Source organism: Odocoileus virginianus, chromosome 27 (genome assembly GCF_023699985.2).
Source record: "Odocoileus virginianus isolate 20LAN1187 ecotype Illinois chromosome 27, Ovbor_1.2, whole genome shotgun sequence".
Taxonomy (NCBI): Eukaryota; Metazoa; Chordata; class Mammalia; order Artiodactyla; family Cervidae; genus Odocoileus; species Odocoileus virginianus.
The window spans coordinates 9,683,920-9,703,376 of record NC_069700.1 but is presented as its reverse complement, the minus strand read 5'-3'; the positions used below and the strand labels follow the sequence as shown (position 1 = coordinate 9,703,376).

General features: G+C 39.6%; 1 protein-coding gene across 12 annotated transcripts in view; it reads left to right on the top strand.

Moving 5' to 3' along the window:
* Positions 1-19,457, top strand: part of ATXN1 (ataxin 1) — a 402,928-nt gene that overhangs the window by 57,885 nt on the left and 325,586 nt on the right. The window contains exon 1 of one of the 12 annotated variants that reach the window (XM_070456171.1): positions 9,854-9,971. The exons of the other annotated variants lie outside the window; for them this stretch is intronic. The gene's annotated coding sequence lies outside the window, so the exon portion shown is untranslated. Of the gene's footprint in view, positions 1-9,853; positions 9,972-19,457 lie in introns of those variants that run through there. 12 annotated transcript variants of the gene reach the window in all.

Genomic DNA, 19,457 nt, shown 5'->3' with positions numbered 1-19,457 from the left:
AGTAGCCTAAATAACATTGACAGATCATTACTCTTCAGCATCCACTCCAACACAGAGATGCTTTTTCACACATGTATGTGCACCAGAGGCCAGTGATGTCTTTTTTGCTCTCCTTTGTATATAAGGCTTTGTTCTCCTTTTTTAAAAATTTAGTGAGTCAGCTAATTTTGTAGGAATGTCTCAAAGCTATTCCTGTAAAGCCAGCATTGGTAAATTGAAATGGAGGAAGCAGCCCTGATGAATGCAACCTTATTGAAATTTGATCTCGTAGAGGTCGCCCTAGATTCAGAGAGTTTGGACCGGAACCCTCCTGCTCATCGCTTGTAGCTCCGTGGTGTGGTAAAGTTCACTTTGCTCACATGGTGTCTACTTTTTCAGCCAGGGTTAATTCTTTTGCTGGAGGGGATGAGTAAGAGAGAGAGTTGGCATTAATTGCTTCATCAACTGCTCGAGTTAGTCATCTCCTGCTCGTCTTACTAATTCAACTGGAAGGAGGAGAAATGTTATCTCTGGTTCCAAGGCCAGCTTCAGTTAACTAGGATACTCCCTCAGAGGGACTTGTGGTCATGGTTTCATTCACTTCTTAAAGGAATGAATAGATGGTGAATCTCATGATCCTAGCATGTCTATACGTAAATATATTAACGGCCACATGTGACCTTGTGATGTTTATCAATGATCAAATGCCATAGGCAGGAATGTGTTAACCCTGGATTATATTGAAGGCGGTTGGTTTTGGAAAAAGAAAAGAGACGGATGTATTTAAGTTCATGCCTTCCCCGAATTCGCCTGTTTCCCACTTGATTAACTGAGGTGTGGAGGGAAGAAGAGGACAGTTTCCAAATAAAATTGCCTTCAGTTCTTTTCAGAGTGTAACGCAGTAGCTGTATTATTTTAAAACACAATTGTATGTCTGTTATTTTCTGCTCCTTACGTTCAGCTCGTTCGCTTCTTCCTGTTTGGCTTGTACCTTCCTCTTCTGACTCAGTCTTCTCGATTTCTCTTCTCACTCGACCAGACCACTGTTCTTCCTCTGCCTTTGGCTTTTTCTTACTTGGCCTCCCTTGCACGGCTTTTTTTTTTCACTGAAGCGCATCTCTGTTCACTTTTTCCTTACGAAGAGCATGGGTTATCCCCAGGCAGGTGCTCCAGATGGAAAGTACATCTTTATCTTAACTTAATAAATTCATTTGTATTCAGGAAGAGTTTACGTACAGTGAAATGCACACAGCTTAAATGTGTAGTTCACTGTTTTGATAACTGGATATGTCTGTATAGCCAGCACCTTACTCAAGATCCAGAGCATGTCCATTATCCAAAGAGAGTCTTTATCTCTCCTGTCTGTCCCATACCCCACCGCCGCCCCCCGCCCATAATCAACCACTGCTCTGATTTCTTTCACTATACATGAGTTTGGTCTAGTCTTGAACTTCATACAAACGAAATCATTCAGTAGGTGCTTTTTTGGTATCTGCCTCCTTTTGTTTAACATCTCATTTTAGAGATTCACCCACGCTGTTGCATGTATCAGTTCACTATTCAAAAAAAAATTTTTTTTTGGACTAGTAGCCCACTGTGTGTGTGTATACTACAGTTTATTCATTCACTTGTTTATGGCCCTTTGGGCTGTTTCTGTGTTTTGACTATTATGAAGAAAGCAGCTGTAAATACTCTTTTGCAAGTCTTTTTGTGGACATATATTTTCATTTCTCTTTGGAGTGGCATTACTGGGACACAGGTTAGATGTATAAGTTTATAAGAATCTGTTTTCTAAAGTGGTTGCAGCATTTTGTGTTCCCTCCCCAAGTATATGAAAGTTCCAGTCATTCCACATCCTCACCAGCGTCTGGTCCCCGCCCCCCCCAACCATTCTTTTTAATTTTAGCTATTCTAGTGGTTAAATGAAGTAGTATCACATGGTTTTAATTGCATTTCCTGATGACTCATGATATTGAGCATCTTTTTATGTGCTTTTCGGCCATTTGTGTATCTTCTTTTTTTGTAGTGTCTGTTTAAAATTCCTTGACAGTTTTTAAAATTGGGTTGGTTGCCTTTTTTTGATGTATTGAGTTCTTTATATATTCTGAATATAAGGTTTTTTTTTTTTTTTGGTCAAAAGTATGTATTACAGCATTTTCCCCCAGTGTTTTGGCTTATCTTTCTTTTTTAAACTGTGATTTTGGATAAGCAGTTTTTAATTCTAATGAAGTCTCAACTTATCATTTTTTTAAGATAAATGTTTTTTCTTTTTTCTTCATGGAGCTTTTGCTTACCTTCTGGTTGCTGAAATGTTCTCCTAAATTTTCTCCTAGAAGCTTTTTGGGTTAGTCTTAATATTTAAAGTTCTAACCCACCTCAAATTAGATTTAATGTATGGTGTGAGGTAGGGGTCAGGGTTCCATTTTTTCCAAACATTTATTGAAATGTATCAAATGATTGAGGAGATTTTCTTTCCTCATCAAATTACCTTAGTGTCTTTGTCAAATGTCAGTTGAGAATATTTATTGTTTCAAGACTCTGTTTTGTTAGATTGACATGCATGCTAAACTTAGGTCGATACTGAACTAAAACAGCTTCATGGTAAGTCACGTGTTGTGTATTCTCTAATTTTATTTTTTCTTTTTCAAGATGGTTTTTGGTGGTCCAGCTCTTTTAGAGCTCCATACACATTTTATAATTGACTTTAATTTTTTAAAAAGCCTTTGAGAAGTTTGTTTGGATTGCATTGACTTATAAGGTATCAATTTAAGGAAAATAAGTATATTAACAATATTGAGACTTCTAATTCAAAAGCAGAATATCTCTGTCATTTTGTTTACTAATTTTTTTCAACAATGGCTCCCTATTTTTGGTGCAAAGGCATTGCCTGTCTTTTGTAAAATGTAATTGCATTTTGCTTTTTTTTTTGATACTGTGATCCATTTAATTTTTCAGAATTTCATTTTCAAATTATTTGATGTTATATAAGGAAAGACAGTTGAATTTTACTTTATTGACCTTATATTTGTGGACTGCTAACTTCATTTATGAGTGAGGATGTATAACCACACCTTGTCTCTCACCTTACAGGGAAAGAATTTGCTCTTTTACTATTAAGTATGATGTTAACTATAACTTTTTCATAGTTGTCCTTTATCAGATTGAGGAAGCACCTTCTATTTCTAGCTTTATCAGGGATGTTTGTTTTTATCAGCAATGGATTTTGTACAGTTCTTTTTCTGCCTCTAATAAGATATCATATAGTTTTTCTCCTCTATCTGGTAAATTACATTGATTGATCTTAGACTTTGAATCAACCTTGAGTTCCTGGGATAAGAACAAGTTATCATTATGTACAGTTCTTTTTACCTATTACTGAATTTTTTGGCTGATATTTTATTGTTTTTACAAATATGCCCATTAAGTATTGTCTTTAAGTTTCCCCCCTGTGTAGTATTTGCTAGCTTTTAGTATTGGCATTATGCTGCTCTTATAAAATGTGTGCTAGAGTGTTCCTGTTTTCACTACTTTCTGAAAGCACTTCTGTAAGATTTTATTTCTTTTAAAAATAATTGGTGAAATTCGATAGTTGAAAAGACTTGGGCCTGGAGTTATCTTTGTGCAAAGGTTCTAAAAGTACTTAATTTCTAAAAGTATTTAATTTAATTAAAAGTATTATACAGCAAAATATCCTTTTTTGGTTATAGCTCTGAGTTTTAACACATGTGTAGCGTTGCATAACTGTCACTGTAATCAGGTTTCAAAGCAGTTATATCACTGTGTGCTGAGGATTTTGATAAGGAATTCAATTTTTCTTAACTGATGGTAGCCTAATTTTTTAGCAGAGTTTTTGTATATTTTTGGTTATGTTTAGGTAAATTTTGTATCCATTTTTCAAAAAATTGTTCATTTCCTGTAAGTTGCCAAAATTATTGGGATAAAGTTGTTTGTGACATTTATTATTTGTAGGATCTGTAGCAATATCTTTTTCATTATTAATATTTTTATTTTGTTTTCTCATTTTTGTAATTAGTCTTGCTAGGAATTGAAGAATGAACTGTTGCCGATTTTCTGTTTCACTGATTTCTGTTCTTAGGTTTACTGTTTCTTTCAAATACTTCTTATTTTTGGTATAATTTTCTCTCCTTTTTGTAGATCATTTGATTTGAAATTTTTATTCTTTTCTTTTCCTAGGTGTACAGGTACATACATTTCTAGAATTATTTCTTTCTAATGAATGCTCTTTAGTTTTTATGACATTGTTCTAGAACTCTGGTAATTCTCCTTTTCTACAAGCCTGCGATATGGGTATGGCCTTAATAGCTGTAGCCTATTCAGGCTTCAGCCAAGGACTTAGGGTGAATTCTCATGTTTCAGCTGCACTGCACAGATTTTGATATATAATACTTTAATTGTTGCTTAAGTCAGTATTTGGTTATTTCTATTTTATTTCCTCCCCAGGTTAATAGTTAAGTATTTTAATTCCCAGAAATATTTTTAAGCTTTCCTTTTTTCTTTTTCTTTTTAAATTTATTTATTTTTTAATTGAAGGATAATTGCTTTACAGAATGTTTTCTTTTTTCTTGATTGCTAAATACATTTTTATTTACCTGATTTTTGCCATAATTTTGCCTTAAAATTTTGAGATAATTTTGTTAGCTGTGTGTATGTTCATGGTCATAAAATCCTCTTTATTGAGCATTCCTTTTGCAGATCTATAATATCCCTCATGGTCATTTTTAATGCTTTATAACTTACATTCCATTTGTCTGATATTAAAAGTATTATCCTAGATTTTTATTTTTGTTCATATTTTCTTTTTTATAATTCCTTATTTTCAACTTTGGTTTATACTTTCACTTTAAAGTGGTTCATTTTTCCCCCCTACTTATTGTATGTAGTTTAAATGCAATGTTGTCTCTATTGGTTACTGACTTTACACCCAATTTCACTTAAGTTATTTTTATTAAGACTTTTTAGCCTTGCTACTAATGTTTTCTATTTGCCATTTCCTTTTGCTTCTTCTTTTTTTTTAAACTGCTTTCCTTCCTTTCTTTAGACAGACTGAATTTTCTTTTGCTGCTTTTGACGGAATATATTTTATTTTATTCTTATCATGTTTAGCCTTACGTTTCTATAAACTTAGTTTTCTCTAAGGCTTATCAATAACTTCTCTGTTCCCCAAATTGCTCCACACTTCATAACCATTAGAACTTTCCTGCCTCAGTCTGAGATTTTACCCCTCCTGAGACTACTACTTTCTTTCCTCCAAGAGTTCCCGGAATACTTAAGTAAGTTAACGGGCATAACTCTAAGATGATTCAACCTCTAGTCCATGCAACTTCCCCATCTTGTTGGGAACCAGAAGTGACTGGTACTTTAAGAAAGTTTATTCTTCTGCAGAGTGGACTGTTGAATTGATGGGGGTGATTCTGGAGACAGAGACACTACCTAGGGGTCCTACTGTAATAGTCATGGAGAGTTTCAGAGGTTTCTAGTGAAGACAGTGGCTGTCAGACTGGGTGTGTTGTGTAATGAAATAATCAGTAGGTCTTCTCATATGTGAGAGAAAGAGAAGGTGATGGTGCTAAGCATGAATGGCCAATATATTAAATTTCTGGTTTTTTTTTCGCCCTGTCCCCTTCTTGAATTCCAGTTATTTGGTTTCTTATCAAGGTTATATGAGGCAAAATATATCCACAGCATATATCCTGATATGGAAATAATAATTTAGAAAAAAATTAAGTAATTAAAAAAGTGCTCACTTCCACATTTCTGTCTCAGATGACTGTATGAATGGGCATAGGGAAGCTCAGGTGACTTAGAAGGAACAAGTGTTTTGCTTTTTAGTTTGAGTTGTTGCTTTTTTTTTTCTTGCAGAAGGCAGGGGGCAATGTATTTATTTTTATTTATTTCTTGTTTTAAATTTGGGTCATCAGTAGGACATCTAGATAGCAGATAATTGAATATATAATTCTATATAGAGAGAGCTGATAGGAGAGACGGATTTGAGAGTAGTTTGTAAAGACCCTATAAGGGGTCTTCCAGGAGAAGGTGATAGGATTCAAAAGAATAGAGATCCCTTTTATTAAATTGTATTTAAAATTTTTTATTTTTTTCTGTTATTAGTATTTTTTTGGCTGCACTGTGTGGCATGTGAGATCTTAGTTCCCAGACCAGGGATTGAACCCATGCCCCCTGCATCAGAAGCACAGAATATTAACCACTGGACCACCAGAGAAATTCAAGAGTAGAGATCTTTGGGGGGGAAAAAAAAAAAAACATGGATAGGTCCCTGGTGGCCCAGTGGCTAAGACTCCATGCTCCCAATGCAGGGGGCCTGGGTTTGATACGTGGTAAGGGAACTAGATCCCACATGCTGCATGCTGCAACTTAAGACCTGGTGTAGCCAAATAAATAATAAAAATAAATATTTAAAAGTAGATACGTAAATAAAACACAATAGTTCTCTGTTAGTTTATTAAGAAAAATAAATCGGATCGAGAGGGAAAAGGGGAGTGTGAGAAGGCTTTCAGGACACGTGTCCTCCAAACTAAGCTTCTCAGAATGAGAGGTAGTTTAGACAAGCGTATGCGAAGTAATTTAGGCAGCATGGGCAAAAAGGAGCAAAACAGTGCAGAATGGTATACAGCTGGGCTGAAGAAGCAGTTGAAGTCAAGCTGGCCTGACCGCCTTGGAGAGGTTCAAAGTAGGGCAGGAGGGGCCTGGTATGCCAAACCCAGAAGAAGTTTGGGTTTTATCTAGGATGGAATGCAGACCCCTGAAAAACTTGAAACAGGGATGTGAAAAATCAAGTGTGTGTTTTAGAAATCCCATTATTCTTGTACTGGGCATGTGCTATGATAGGGACTGGGTGGTGAGCTGGGAGCCCAGAGGAGAAACAGTTCTAGAAATTCAGGTGACAGAGGAATGCTTACTCAACAGCCATGAAGCACCTGCTCCATGCTCATCCCCGGCCTGTGTGCTGGGGGCCCCACCTGGCCCCACGCAGACAGGTCCCTGGTCCTCAGAGAGCTTGGAGTGATGGTGGAAGGAGGGGGTAGATTGGAGAGGTGGCGATGAGACAGCACCCGGTGCACTTGGTGACTCATCAGATGTTGGAGGGGAGTGAGAGGGAGGAGTTTGTAGTTTGGATTACTTGGTGGATGATGATCCCATTCACTCTGGTGGGGAACCCAGCAGAGCCCAGCAGAGGCTCCAGGCAAATGTGTCCAGCACGTAATTAGGTCCAGACCTCTGGAGGGACCTCTGCAGTTTGTGTGTGTCCTCAGTCGCAAAGTTGTGTCCGACTCTTTTGCAACCCCATTGACCGTAGCCCACCAGACTCCTCTGTCTGTAGGATTCTCCACGCAAAAATACTGGAGTGGGTTGCCATTTCCTCCTCCAGGGCATCTTCCCCCCGCCAGAGATCGAACCTGTGTCTCTTGTGTCACTTGCATTGGCAGGCGGATTGTTTACCACCGAGCCACCTAGGAAGCTTACTAAGTGAAAGAAGTGAACTAGGTGTTTAATACACTTGATTTTGTTCAGTTCCATGATTCAGTTTCAGTCTCTGTTACAGTTGCTTCCCTGAGAAGCAGACTTCTCTAGATATCTTCCATAACTTAGTGTGCAGCTGGGCAAAGCAGGAGGTTTAGTTGTTTTAGGTACATCTGAAGGTCCAGTACCATTAATTTCATTACTCACCCTTCGTCCCTTCACCTTTCCAGCCCAGGAGTGAGCTCACTACTTGGTTTTGGCTTGTTATGTAGGTTGCTGTGGGCCGTGGTCATATTCATGAGTGCTCCAGCTTGTAGGGGTTTTAGGATGATCTGGCCCTATTTATGTATTTTACAGATAAGAGACGAGGCCTGGGAGGTTTTGGGGCTTTCAGAATATGAGCAGGGCTGAGATTAGATCTCCCAGTTCACTGGCCTCTTTGCCATTGCCTTCACCCACCCTCCATCCCACTTTTTTAGTTCACATTGGAGTGCTTACAGATCCAGGCAGAAATGTTTTTAGGTATATATTTGTGCAGAAGTTTGGAAATGACTAAGCCTGTGTATGTAACTTTGAGACTCTGTAAAGCCTGTCAAGAAGCATTGGATTATTCTAGTTCTGATGCAGAGAGACGTGTCCTTGGGTGTCACAGTTAGATGCAGGCAGCTCCCTGAGCGCGCCCCTGCTTCAGGGTACCCTCCAAAGGTTCCCTGGAAGGCGTCGTTTGACCCCAGGTGGAGAATCACGTTGCACTGCCACTTCAAAGAATAAAAGAGTGCAGAAACTACCGAACTGAGTGTGGGAAGCCCTTCTTGTTGGTAAGAGTTTCAAGTGTTAGAGAAGGGATGTGTTGAAAGGACATTTACTTTCATCAGCTCAGAGCATCTGTTTTTTATTCTTTAAAAAGAAGCAACACCTCAAATTATGGCAGTCCCTAGGCAAGTAAGCACTTGAGATTTTGATCTGTACAGATTCTTCGATGGAGCGCCTCGCAGGAGCTTTTAGTAGTGATTTGCAGCATTTGTCTTGGTCTGTAGAATGACAGCCCATCTTTGTGGGGAAGGGGAGAGAGGCAGAGATGGCTAAGGAACCACTCTGTGAAACAGCAAATAAGCCATTTCTCTCAGATGCGGGTAGAAGTGGGAACTGGGCTTAGCAGGCCCTGGAGACCAAATTAAAGGAGATAGGAAATGGAAACTCAACTCTGTTTTTTATTTTCGACTCGGTGCCCACCTTCAAAACATTCACTCAGTGTGGGCTTCATCACAGTTTTCCCCCCTTTTTGATGCAGATTTCTATTTTCTTATTGTGGTAAAATGTATAGAGCATAAAACATGCCATGTGCAATTCAGTGACATCGGGAGCATCACAGTGATGTACATCACCCCCATCCTGTCGTTGTAATTATTATTTTAGGCCCAGGTTTCCTAAATGAAGCAAATTGAGAATTAGGGTGGTGTCACCCTTAACCCCAGGGTGCAGCGTAACCACTGTTAAGAGTCAGTCTCACATCTCTTTTTTTCCTTATTCATACGGTTTTGTTCAAGCCCAGTTGCAATATTGTTCATACTCTTCATAAAGAGAATTTTAGAATTCTTAGGGAATTTAAAGATGCTTCATTCCATTTCCCCCATTGTTTAGATTAAGAAATGAGTGACCGAAAGTGACAATGTCTTGCATAGCTGGACAGTAGCCGAGCTGGGTCTCCCTCTGTCCTGGGCTGCTCTGTCTTTAGTTTCAAAATTATTATAAAAAATTCATCTGTGGTTTATTTTTAGGGTCATCTTCCTTCTCTCTCTCTCTCTCTTTGTGTGGTTTCTATGTCTGGATTTTTTTTTTTTTTTTTAAGTGGTGTCTTCAAGCAGGAATTTGTTTTAAACAAGAAAATCACAACATTCATGCCATTCCCAGGGCTTATCACCCATGACTGAGACTGTGAATTCTCTCCCTTCTTGTCTCTGTCCAGATATTCTAAATCCAGGATGTTACTTGCTTTTTGTTTTTTTTTTTAACCCCCATTTATTTTGCTGAGTGTGGTGAAATCACAATTTAAAGGTGATTGTCATTTTCCCAAGATGAGGTTTTTTTTTTTTTTTTAAGCCAGTTTCTTGTCCTTCTTAAGATCTGTTTGCCACTTTGAATTAGGTGGAAACTCAGGGAAGCGGAGCCCTGCAGCTAAAACCCGACCATCTGCTGACCACTTTACCCCCTCAGGGCCGACCTGCTTGTATGATCCCTTTCAAATCCTTTCCAGCTTCTAAATTCCTATCAACAAGGAGTTAGGGCCTGGTCCTGCCCACGCTGGAGGTCTGTGGGAGGTGGTTAGGAAGCTGGAGGAGAGAGAGAGAGAAGCGGGGTATATTGTTTGGGTCGGCCATGGCAACCACAGCAGTAAAAAGGAACAGGACTAGTTTTGCGCTGCTCTGTAGATGGCCAGGATTCAGCACTTATCTCTGGACTTTCTGCTTGGCACCAGACAACCTGATCTCCTGGTAAGCTCAGACTTGTCTCTCTTCTCCTGCCCGTCTTTGATCACATCCTCAGGCAGGAATGGACGTGGGGAGGGAGCCCAGAACACGGTGAGACGTGTACCCAGCAGAAACATAGTGACCAGAGAGGCAGAAGGGGGAGTGTTTTCTCGTCCGTACCCCAGATACAGAGAGAAGTCCCTCCCCAGACCCTTGGTTGAGCGCCTTCAAAGAACGTGTGTGCAAGTGACCAGCTAGACCGGCAGAGAGGGCGCAGCCAGGAGGGAAGTGAGGGAAGACCCCAGCCTGTGTAGAGTCAGGGAAGCTGAAACACAGGACCTGCCTGCCACCTGCGGTTCACGAAAATGTGATTGCAAAGGAGAGTGGGAATCCAGAGTAAGCCCCCCTCGCTGAATAATAGCTTGTTTTTCCTTGAGTCAGAATGGCTTTTCTTTTCATTCAGCAGATCATTTTTGGTGTCATTCAATGTATTTTAAGCTGTGTGTTTCATCCAAATCGGATGAAGAATTTTTATTTTATTTTTTTTCAACCCTGTAGCGTGTTGCTTCCTCCTGGGAAATGTAATGTATACATGTCTTTTTATTGCCGATGAGCAACATCTAGGTGGTCAAGTCCTGAAGTTTGAATGTTGTTTCTGCTAAGGGGCACTGCTGATTCTTATTCAAAATCGGGCAAGTCTGACATTTCATTTGGGGAAGTCTAAGGAAGTTGGTGAGGGCTTCTGTTAATAAAAACAAGCGCCTCTTTTTCTGCTTATCGCCTCTCAGTATCTGCTTGGCTGGCTCAAGCAGTGTGGTCTGGCTTTAGTTCTCCCTGGAAGTCACATTGTGCTTTTAGAGCTCTCTTTTACTATGACCCACAAACAGTTTTCAGACTTCACTCTAAGGAGCCAAAGGTAAAAACCACGAATAAACAGGGCAACAACATCTCTGCTTTTCTGACTTCAGCCCTCCTTGAAAACCACTTGGAATCTGCCTCTGAATTCAGAGAGATGTGTTCGTTTTTCCTTCTGCTTTCCTGTCCTCACCTACTGTGTTCCACTCCCCTTTTATTTTTATTCTTTTCATAGTCTCTGACAGGGAAATAGTTACTCAATTTGTCAAAGGCTGGGTGGTGAGGTCACAGATTCTGAGATTAGCCTGTAATTTGTAACAGTTTCAGACGGTTGACAGCAAGATTTTGCTTGCTTATTTCTGAGCTGTTTTCCACGGTCTTTTCGATGCAGTTTAATAGTGAGTAATAGAGGTGTTCCTTTCTGTTCGGAAGGTGCTATACACAGCAGATCAGCAAACACAGGAGAACTTCAACAGGCTCGTCATTTCTTGTCCAGTGAACCGAACATTGCATAAAACAAAAATGGGGCTTCTTTCTGGAAGATCAGATATTAATAATTTCTGGACAGACGTGGTGTTGCATGGGTTACATTTTGAAAAATTCTTTTCTGGATGTGTTTTCTTGACCTATTTGAGCTTTGCTGCCTTTTAAAAAATTTAGCTTCATTGAAAAGGCAGGCCGTGTTAAACACTATATTGTACTTTTCTGAATTGGAAGGACAGTCATAGAATCAGAACCTTAGAGCTGAAAGAGCTTTAATCTATCCTCATGTTCTAATTTCACAGATGAGAAGTCTGAGGCATAGAGAAGTTAAATGACCAACCCCACAACACACAGCTTGTGTGTATTCAGACTGGGGCTGAAAAAAACCATCTCTGCAGAGACACCTGGATGAGTGTTTTTTTCTTCATTGGACATAGCTTTTTAGCTTCAGTTAGGATTTTTTTTTCGTTTTGAGATTATTTTTTTAAATAGATTGGCCTTGAAAATTTACTATTTTTGCTTACTTGAAATATATCTATGTCATCATATAACATGGAAAATGTATACACAAATGCTGCACAGATTTTAACAGTGCCATAGCCATTAGGTGTTTTAATCCTCTCTGGAAAAAAAGTTGATTTGTTTAAGAAAAGCCCAGTGTTGTGTTAAGTATAGACTTGGAACAATAAAACATCACCTCCTAGGTATTGGGAATGAGAGTGGGAGGGGTAGGGAGTGGCCGGTCCTGTGGGCAGCTCAAACACATTTTTGTTCTAGCCTCTCACATGTTAACACAATAATTTATCAGAGAAGTCCTTCTTCAGCGGACTCACTAATGATAGAGTGATGTGTTGAGACTTGAAGGTTCTAAGCACTGCTCAAAGAAATAATGAACGCAGTCAATCTGCAATGCAAGTGAAAAGTTAATCACTGAGAAGTGGACCTGGTTGCCACTTTTGTTTGTTGGTTGGGTTTTTTTCTCTTTCATCATTGTTTAAAATTTTTTTTTTAATTGGGGAATAGTTGATATACAATATTATATAATTTTCAGATGTACAACACAGTGATTCACAAGTTTTAAAAGTTATACTCCAAGAGGTTGTAGTTTTTCTCCCCCCACTTGTTAACCTCTGTGGCATTATCTCTGCTGTGACCTTGGGACAGATGGTCGGGGTGGGCAAGTCCACGCTCCTGGTGCTCGGAGCAGTCAGGAAGCATCGCGTGAGACGTGTGTGCAGCACGGCCCTACAGACGCAGGAAGGGACCTCGTTCTGTACCTTGGGCAAAGCTTCCCAGGGCCTGGGGGGGTCTCTTCCTAGTGGGTGAAGCTATTTATTGATGAGAACAGTACACACGGACTCTCAGGACTTGATTATTTATTTGTACTATTTGGACTTGGGTGTTGTGAAGAGACATGCTGTTTACTCCATGTGTGGCTTTGTTAGAAGTGGGTTAAAATTTTGGAAGGAAGAAGTCTTTGGTTCCTTTAGGAAGGCATAGGTTGGTCATTTCTTTACAGAGAGCAGCACCCGGTGAGTAAATTAAAAACATCTGAAGCTAATGAAACTCTGATGAGCTTCCACTGTGGCTCAGTGGTGAAGAATCCGCCGGCCAATGCAGGAGATGCAGGAAGTGCGGGTTCGATCTCTGGCTTGGAAAAATCCCCTGGAGAAGGACTTGGCAACCCACTCCAGTATTATTGCCTGAAGAATCCCGTGGACAGAGGAGCCTGGTGGGCTACAGTCCATGGGGTCACAGGAGAATTGGACATGACTGAGCGACTGCGCACGCAAACACGCTGATGCAGTCAGAGGAATACTAGCCCAGGCCTTCAGGCCAAGGTCCTAGCAGAAAGTGAGGTGTGGATGACAACAGATCAGTCCTGTGCTCATTCCTTTCCTAACTGAAAGACCTAGAACAAATTATGGAATATTTTGGAGCCTCAGGTTTCTTCACCTGTAAAATGGGGATAATAATTCCTGCCTCGCTGGTGCCTTCCTTCTGAGGATGAAATCGGCTGACATCTGTGAACGCCCACACAGTACCTATACTCTCAGTGGTGGACCTCTGTAAATAAAGGGTTTTTTTCCCACTCTTTATAGCTTGCTGCCTTGGTTCATCCACTGTGAAAAGAATATGCTGTGCTAGATGATCATTAATCACTATTTTGGCTCTTTTAAAAAAAAACAATAAATTATCCTTTTGATAACAACCAAAAAAAAAAAAAATACTGAAGATTAAGCCCAGTGAGAGTTTGTCTCTTTTATGAGCGATTTGGGGAGTGAGGGGCAACTGGAAGGAAAAATAATTATAGAAAAAAGAATAAGAATTCTAAGCTAGTAAGGACCTACTGCTATAGCAATGCTCTGTATTATAAAACTGTGTATACTCTGTAATACTCTGTATATGCAATACTCTGTAATGGCCTATATGGGAAAAGAATCTAAAAAAGAGTGGGTACATGTATGTGTATAACAGATTTACTTTGCTGTATACCTGAAACTAACACGACAATTGTAATCAACTATATCCCAATTAAAATTAAAAAAAAATTTTTAAAAAGGAAAATAAATTAGGCTAGCTTTCCACAGATTACCACCACCATCTCCCCCCCTCTAAAAAAATTTAAGTGCAAAGAAGCTGCTAATAAAAGCTCTAAAATACTTTTAGTACAGAAAAAGAATGGAAAAAGTGTTTAGAGAGATGAATAAACAGCGGTATTCTAAATGGCATCTCACAAACTTTTTTGAGATGGATTTAAAGGGAACTGAAGGCTTGAGAAGGGTCTTCAAGGAGTCCAAGGGTGAAAAAGTTAATAGATATTTTAAAAAGTGGAGTTTGTAACAATTCGGTAATGATGGATTTACTTCTTCTTAGAATTATTTTGTCCTTAGCACTGAATAATACAGTCTTCCTTTGGTATCCAAGGGGGATTGATTCCAGGGTCCCTCAAAGGTACCAAAAATCTGAGGATGCTCAAGTTTTATCAACCTGCTGTTGGTTGAACCCAAGGATGCAGAACCCATGGATAGGGAGACCTGACTATATGGTCACTAATAATATGTTAAAGAATTTTCCTGATTTGTAATCTAAAACAAAATTATCTGATGTATATGCTGCAGTTGAAATCCACTTAAAATAAAATACATCAATAGGTATGCTAGTTTCACGAACCCCCATTCCTCACCTCACTGAGGTATTTCCACTTTAAAATGGTGATGTTGACACTATATAAGCCCAGGGCAGTGTCCTCCAAGAGTAAATAAGCCATGCCAGAATTTCCCTAAAACTCTTACTGATGGAAGTATCATATCCACATAGCAAGGATGTTTAAGAGATGAGCTGGCAAAGTATTACACTAAAAGCTTCCCTAGTTTTTTTTCCCTCTCTTAGCTTTTAGAATCAAAACCATCTTTTTCTTGAAAATGAGAAGGGGAGAGAACTCTTTTCACATTATTCTTGTGAGAGACGTCAGAATTCTCTGGGTTCACCTAAACCTAAGGGCTTTTATGACAGCTGGACTTCTGAGCAGTTATAGATTTGCAAGTAAGTTTCTTTCCTTCAAATGTTCCTCTCCACAAGAAAAGGCAAACCCATTACTTCTTTAGAGTTTCTTAATGATTATTCACTTTTGTTCTTACTTCAGATTTCCCTAGTAAAGATTTAAATATTCAATTTTGTGTACTCCTGAAATTAACTGCTTTCAGATAATAGTATATTGACTCAGAATATTTAAATACATCAAGTGCTGACTTTGTTAGAAGGAAAAAAAAAAACCTCAATGTTTTCAGGCAGAAATCAATGCAAAATGCGGTATAAAGTTTCCTAAATAGAGTACAGTAGAGAGAACATAATTTAACTTTCTTCTTGGAGATTTATTGTCATTTCTCTGAAGTGATTACACTGATATAGTAGAGTCGTGCATGAGGCCCCAGAAGCTCATAATTCTTTCTGATGCCGTGGCCTCTGCCTTATCCACTTTTCTTGGTTGTCTTGTCTTAAAGCTCCTTTCATTTGCCTGTATGTGATCTGTTGTAAACTTAAGGGAAACCAGATAAGCAAGCTTATAAAATTACTGGGCTGGACTGTATACCCTGATTCTAACCCCTGACTCTCTCCAGCTATTCTGTTTGGCCCAAGGCAGTGCTGGCTGCGTTCTCGGTGGTGGAGGCTGAGAGATTCAGGAAGGACGGTTTCCAGCTAAATTGGGCCATTCATATATAAAGTAAGGGCTGTCTGTGTGCATGACATTTAAAAATTTTAGTAACAGCCTGAAACGGGCATTGAATAAAATAATAAAAATAAATACGATCACTTCTCTGCTTAAGCCGTTTACGATTCAAGACAAAGCTACTAGTAAGACATCTTATAGGACTTCATTGTTTTTACTGCAAGGTATGCATAAAGGCCTGTTAAGATATAGACTGGGAGCTTCAGAAGGGATGTCAATGCCAGCAGGTCTCAGAGTGCTGGATTTGTCCCACATGCCTGGCTGGGCATGGGGTACGTAGGTAAACGCCTGGGAGACTGGTGACTTAGAGAAATGTAGGGCATTTGTCTTCAGCCTCTGTGATCCCAGGAAGCAAAGGAGAGGTGGGGATCTGAATAGTATGAGTTTGCTAACGCTGTTTCTAGTCGGCTCCTTTTAGCTGAGGGAGGAGTAACTGAGGATTTTTATGCACACACCAAAATACTTACTTGGCTCATAAGACAGGTAAGAAGACAGAGTGATAATTTATACCTCGTGGAGTTTTTCTTAAGTGTATTTTCCCCGTAAGTAGAAATAGTAGTTTATAAATGGATCCTTTTCAGAAAGATGATAAGTCATACCTTGGGAACTTGGAATACATTTCTCACAGAAACAGTGTATGTGATAGCGGGGTCCCAGGAAAGTCCACAGAATACCCTGATGGCCATAGGACCCTGGTCATCACAGTCTTCATGGAGATTGGGGCCCAGGAGCCCCTTGTTGTTTAGTTGCTAAGTTGTGTCTGACTCTTTGCAACCCCATGAACTGTAGCCCGCCAGGCTTCTCTGTCCATGGGATTCTCCAGGCAAGAATACTGGAGTGGGTTGCCATTTCCTTCTCCAGGGGAATCTTCCTGACCCAGGGATCAAACCCACGCCTTCTGCATTGGCAGGTGGATTCTTTACCACTGAGCCTCCAGGGAAGCCCCTTAGCTGGTGGTATATGACTCTGAAGAATGGTCCTCATAGTTTGAAGGAGAACAGTGAAAAATATGAGTAGAAGCAGGTCGTTATTTAACTGATAAAATGAGTGAAACTGGCAGAGAGCCTGATGGGAAGTGAACTCACTTTTACTGAAGTGGGTCCAGAGGGCCCAACTAAGAACTAAGAACAGGAAGGAAGTTAGAGGTAAGGAGAGTTGGACTCCACTTGGGGAAGCATGTTCTAACATCAGGACTGCCTAAAAATAGAACAAGCTGATTGAAGAGGTAATGAGACCTCTGTCACTGGAGATGTTCAAGCAGAGGTGGGAGAACCTCCTTAACTCTCCAAAATTCTCTAGAGGTAAGCTGTCTGTTGAACAGAGGGTTATAATGGATGACTATTCCTTTTTCTCCCAGCACTGAGATACAGGACTTAAGGCACATTTGTGTCCCAGTTTTTAATTGGAAAAGATAACGTAACAGCATTGTAGTAATTTTGACAAAGGCAAATAGCTATACCCCTAATATGGTCTAACTTTTGGCTTTGTGTATTATGTTCCTTGTTAGCATACACATAATTTCTGTGAAACAGTGGACAAAAATGAACAAAATGTTATTTTCCTACTCTTGAGGAGTGTTATATTCAGTATGACTCATCTGTTTTTACACTTCTAAGTACTGAGAATAATAAGATATTTAATGGTGTATTTTTATGTTATTCCTTGTTCAAATGTTTAAATTCCTTATTAGCAAAGCCAAAATTATAATATATTCGAAACATGTTGGAATCTTACATAGTTTAAATTTTTCGTTGTCTCAAGATTTTGACTTTACTATTTCTGTGGTCCTTGAGGATTGCTCAGGACAAAGTTCTTTTGACTTGTATAATTAACACACTGGATTCCCAGGATTTCTTATCCCAGGGTGGGCTGTATCTTAGAGTAAACTCTGATAAAATGCATTTGGGGTTGGGATGGTGAGCAGAAGCTTCCAGTGACCAGAGAACCTGTGATTACTCTCTAGGTCATGAATTTTCAAAGATCTTGAGTATAATTAAATACATTCCTTAATAAACTAGGCTGAACATAATTTAATCTTTCCCCGAAGGTACTTCAGAGTCTTGGAGTGCTCTGGGGTCATGGTGAACATCAATTACCTTCTCACGGTGGGTGTGCAGAAGGAGATAGTTAATAGAGTTCCGTTTGATCGAGTCCTGAATGACCAGACATTTGTTCTATTATTATAAGTAGTCCAGTGTGAAGACTGGAACCAATGCTCAATGTTAAATTCTCAGGCTGGAGGGAATGTAATAAAGATGAGCTCTTTGGTTTTGAGAGGCTGAAAGTTGCTAATAATTCACATGGCCGTGGTAGTTGAGAGCACTTTTTTGAATCCTTTAATGCACTGTCACATACATTGTCTATTAATTGTTACTTATAACAATCCTGGGGAGAAATACAAGGCAGCTGGCATCTCATTTTTACAGATGAAGCTCAGCAAGTTTAAATGACTTGGGAAAGGTCACACAGTATTTAGATAATGTATATGTGTGTGTGTGTGTGTGTGTGTGTGTGTGTGGCTGAGGCCAGTTGACTCCAAATTCAGTGTTCTTTTTAGCATCCCCAAGGATACTAAACCTTGGCACAAGGTGCCAGTCTTGAGTCCTGACTGTGTTCTCTGGGCTGTATGTGTATTACCTCGCTTAGTCCTTTCAACCACTGATGAGCTGGTAGGTAGCAGGTCTTTTGGTATTGTTGTGGTTCCATGTTAAGAGATGAGGACACAGAGGCACAGAGGGGTCAGGGTATAGAGCTAGCACATGGTAGAGCTGAAGTGTAAACCCAGGAGCTTGGGCTCCAAAGCCTAGGTCTCACCATCATGCTGCCCGACTGCTCGGTGTACAGATACACCACCATTGAATAGATCAAGAGCTATGCGTCCAAAAGTACCTTCCTATCTTTAAAGACCTGTGCTAGGTCTGAGGTCATTCTGACTGAGGTTTTGAAGCCAGATCTGCCACCTTATTTAGCGTGTGAGCCTGTTTCTTCATGTGTAAAGCAAAAAGGTAGAATAGCCACTTGAGATACGTGTAAAGCACCTGCTATGGTGCTTATTCCACGTTGTTGTTCAGTTGCTCAGTCGACCCCATGGACAGCAGCACACCAGGCTTCCCTGTCCTTCACTATCTCCCAGAGTCTGCTCAGATTCATGTCTATTGAATTGGTGATGCTTATTCCATAGCCTTTATTTTTCAAAGTGGTTGCTGATTTTGTTACCTTTATTATTAGGCATTTATAATGGCTAAAATCATATTAATTTTTTTCAGAGAAAAAGTTATTTGTATTTACTTCCCAATATGCGAATGTGAGTATATTAATTGGATCTAATTGTCTTTCCTGAATCCTTAAAATTGGCGAATCTTATAATTATATTTGTTCATATTATACCTACCTATACTTAATTTATAAGTTTATTTCATTAGAGAGCCAGCAAGTTATATTAGGACCCAAAGTAACTGTCCAAATTATTTGTCAGATGGTTTATTTGGGGCTGAGATAGAGCTGCTAAAGTATAAGTTTGGATTTAAAAGCACAGAGAGAAATGTTGATTTCAGTGGTTGCACACAGGTCAGTTATATGAACTATACAGTGGTCATTAGAAAACACACAATGATCACCTTTATTCTGTCTGAACACCCAGTGCCTAGAGCTTCCATTTCTATTCTATTCCAACTATAGTTGCTTTTTCTTTTATTATTTGTTCAGGATATCTTCCCAGTAACTATTTATTTAAAGTGAAGTTGCTCAGTCACGTTCGACTCTGTGCAACCCTGTGGACTATAGCCTACCAGGCTCCTCCGTCCATGGGATTCTCCAGGCAAGAATACTGGAGTGGGTTGCCATTTTCCTTCTCTAGGGGATCTTCTCGATCCAGGGATCGAACCCAGATCTCCCGCATTGCAGGCAGACGCTTTAACCTCTGAGCCACCAGGGAAACTATT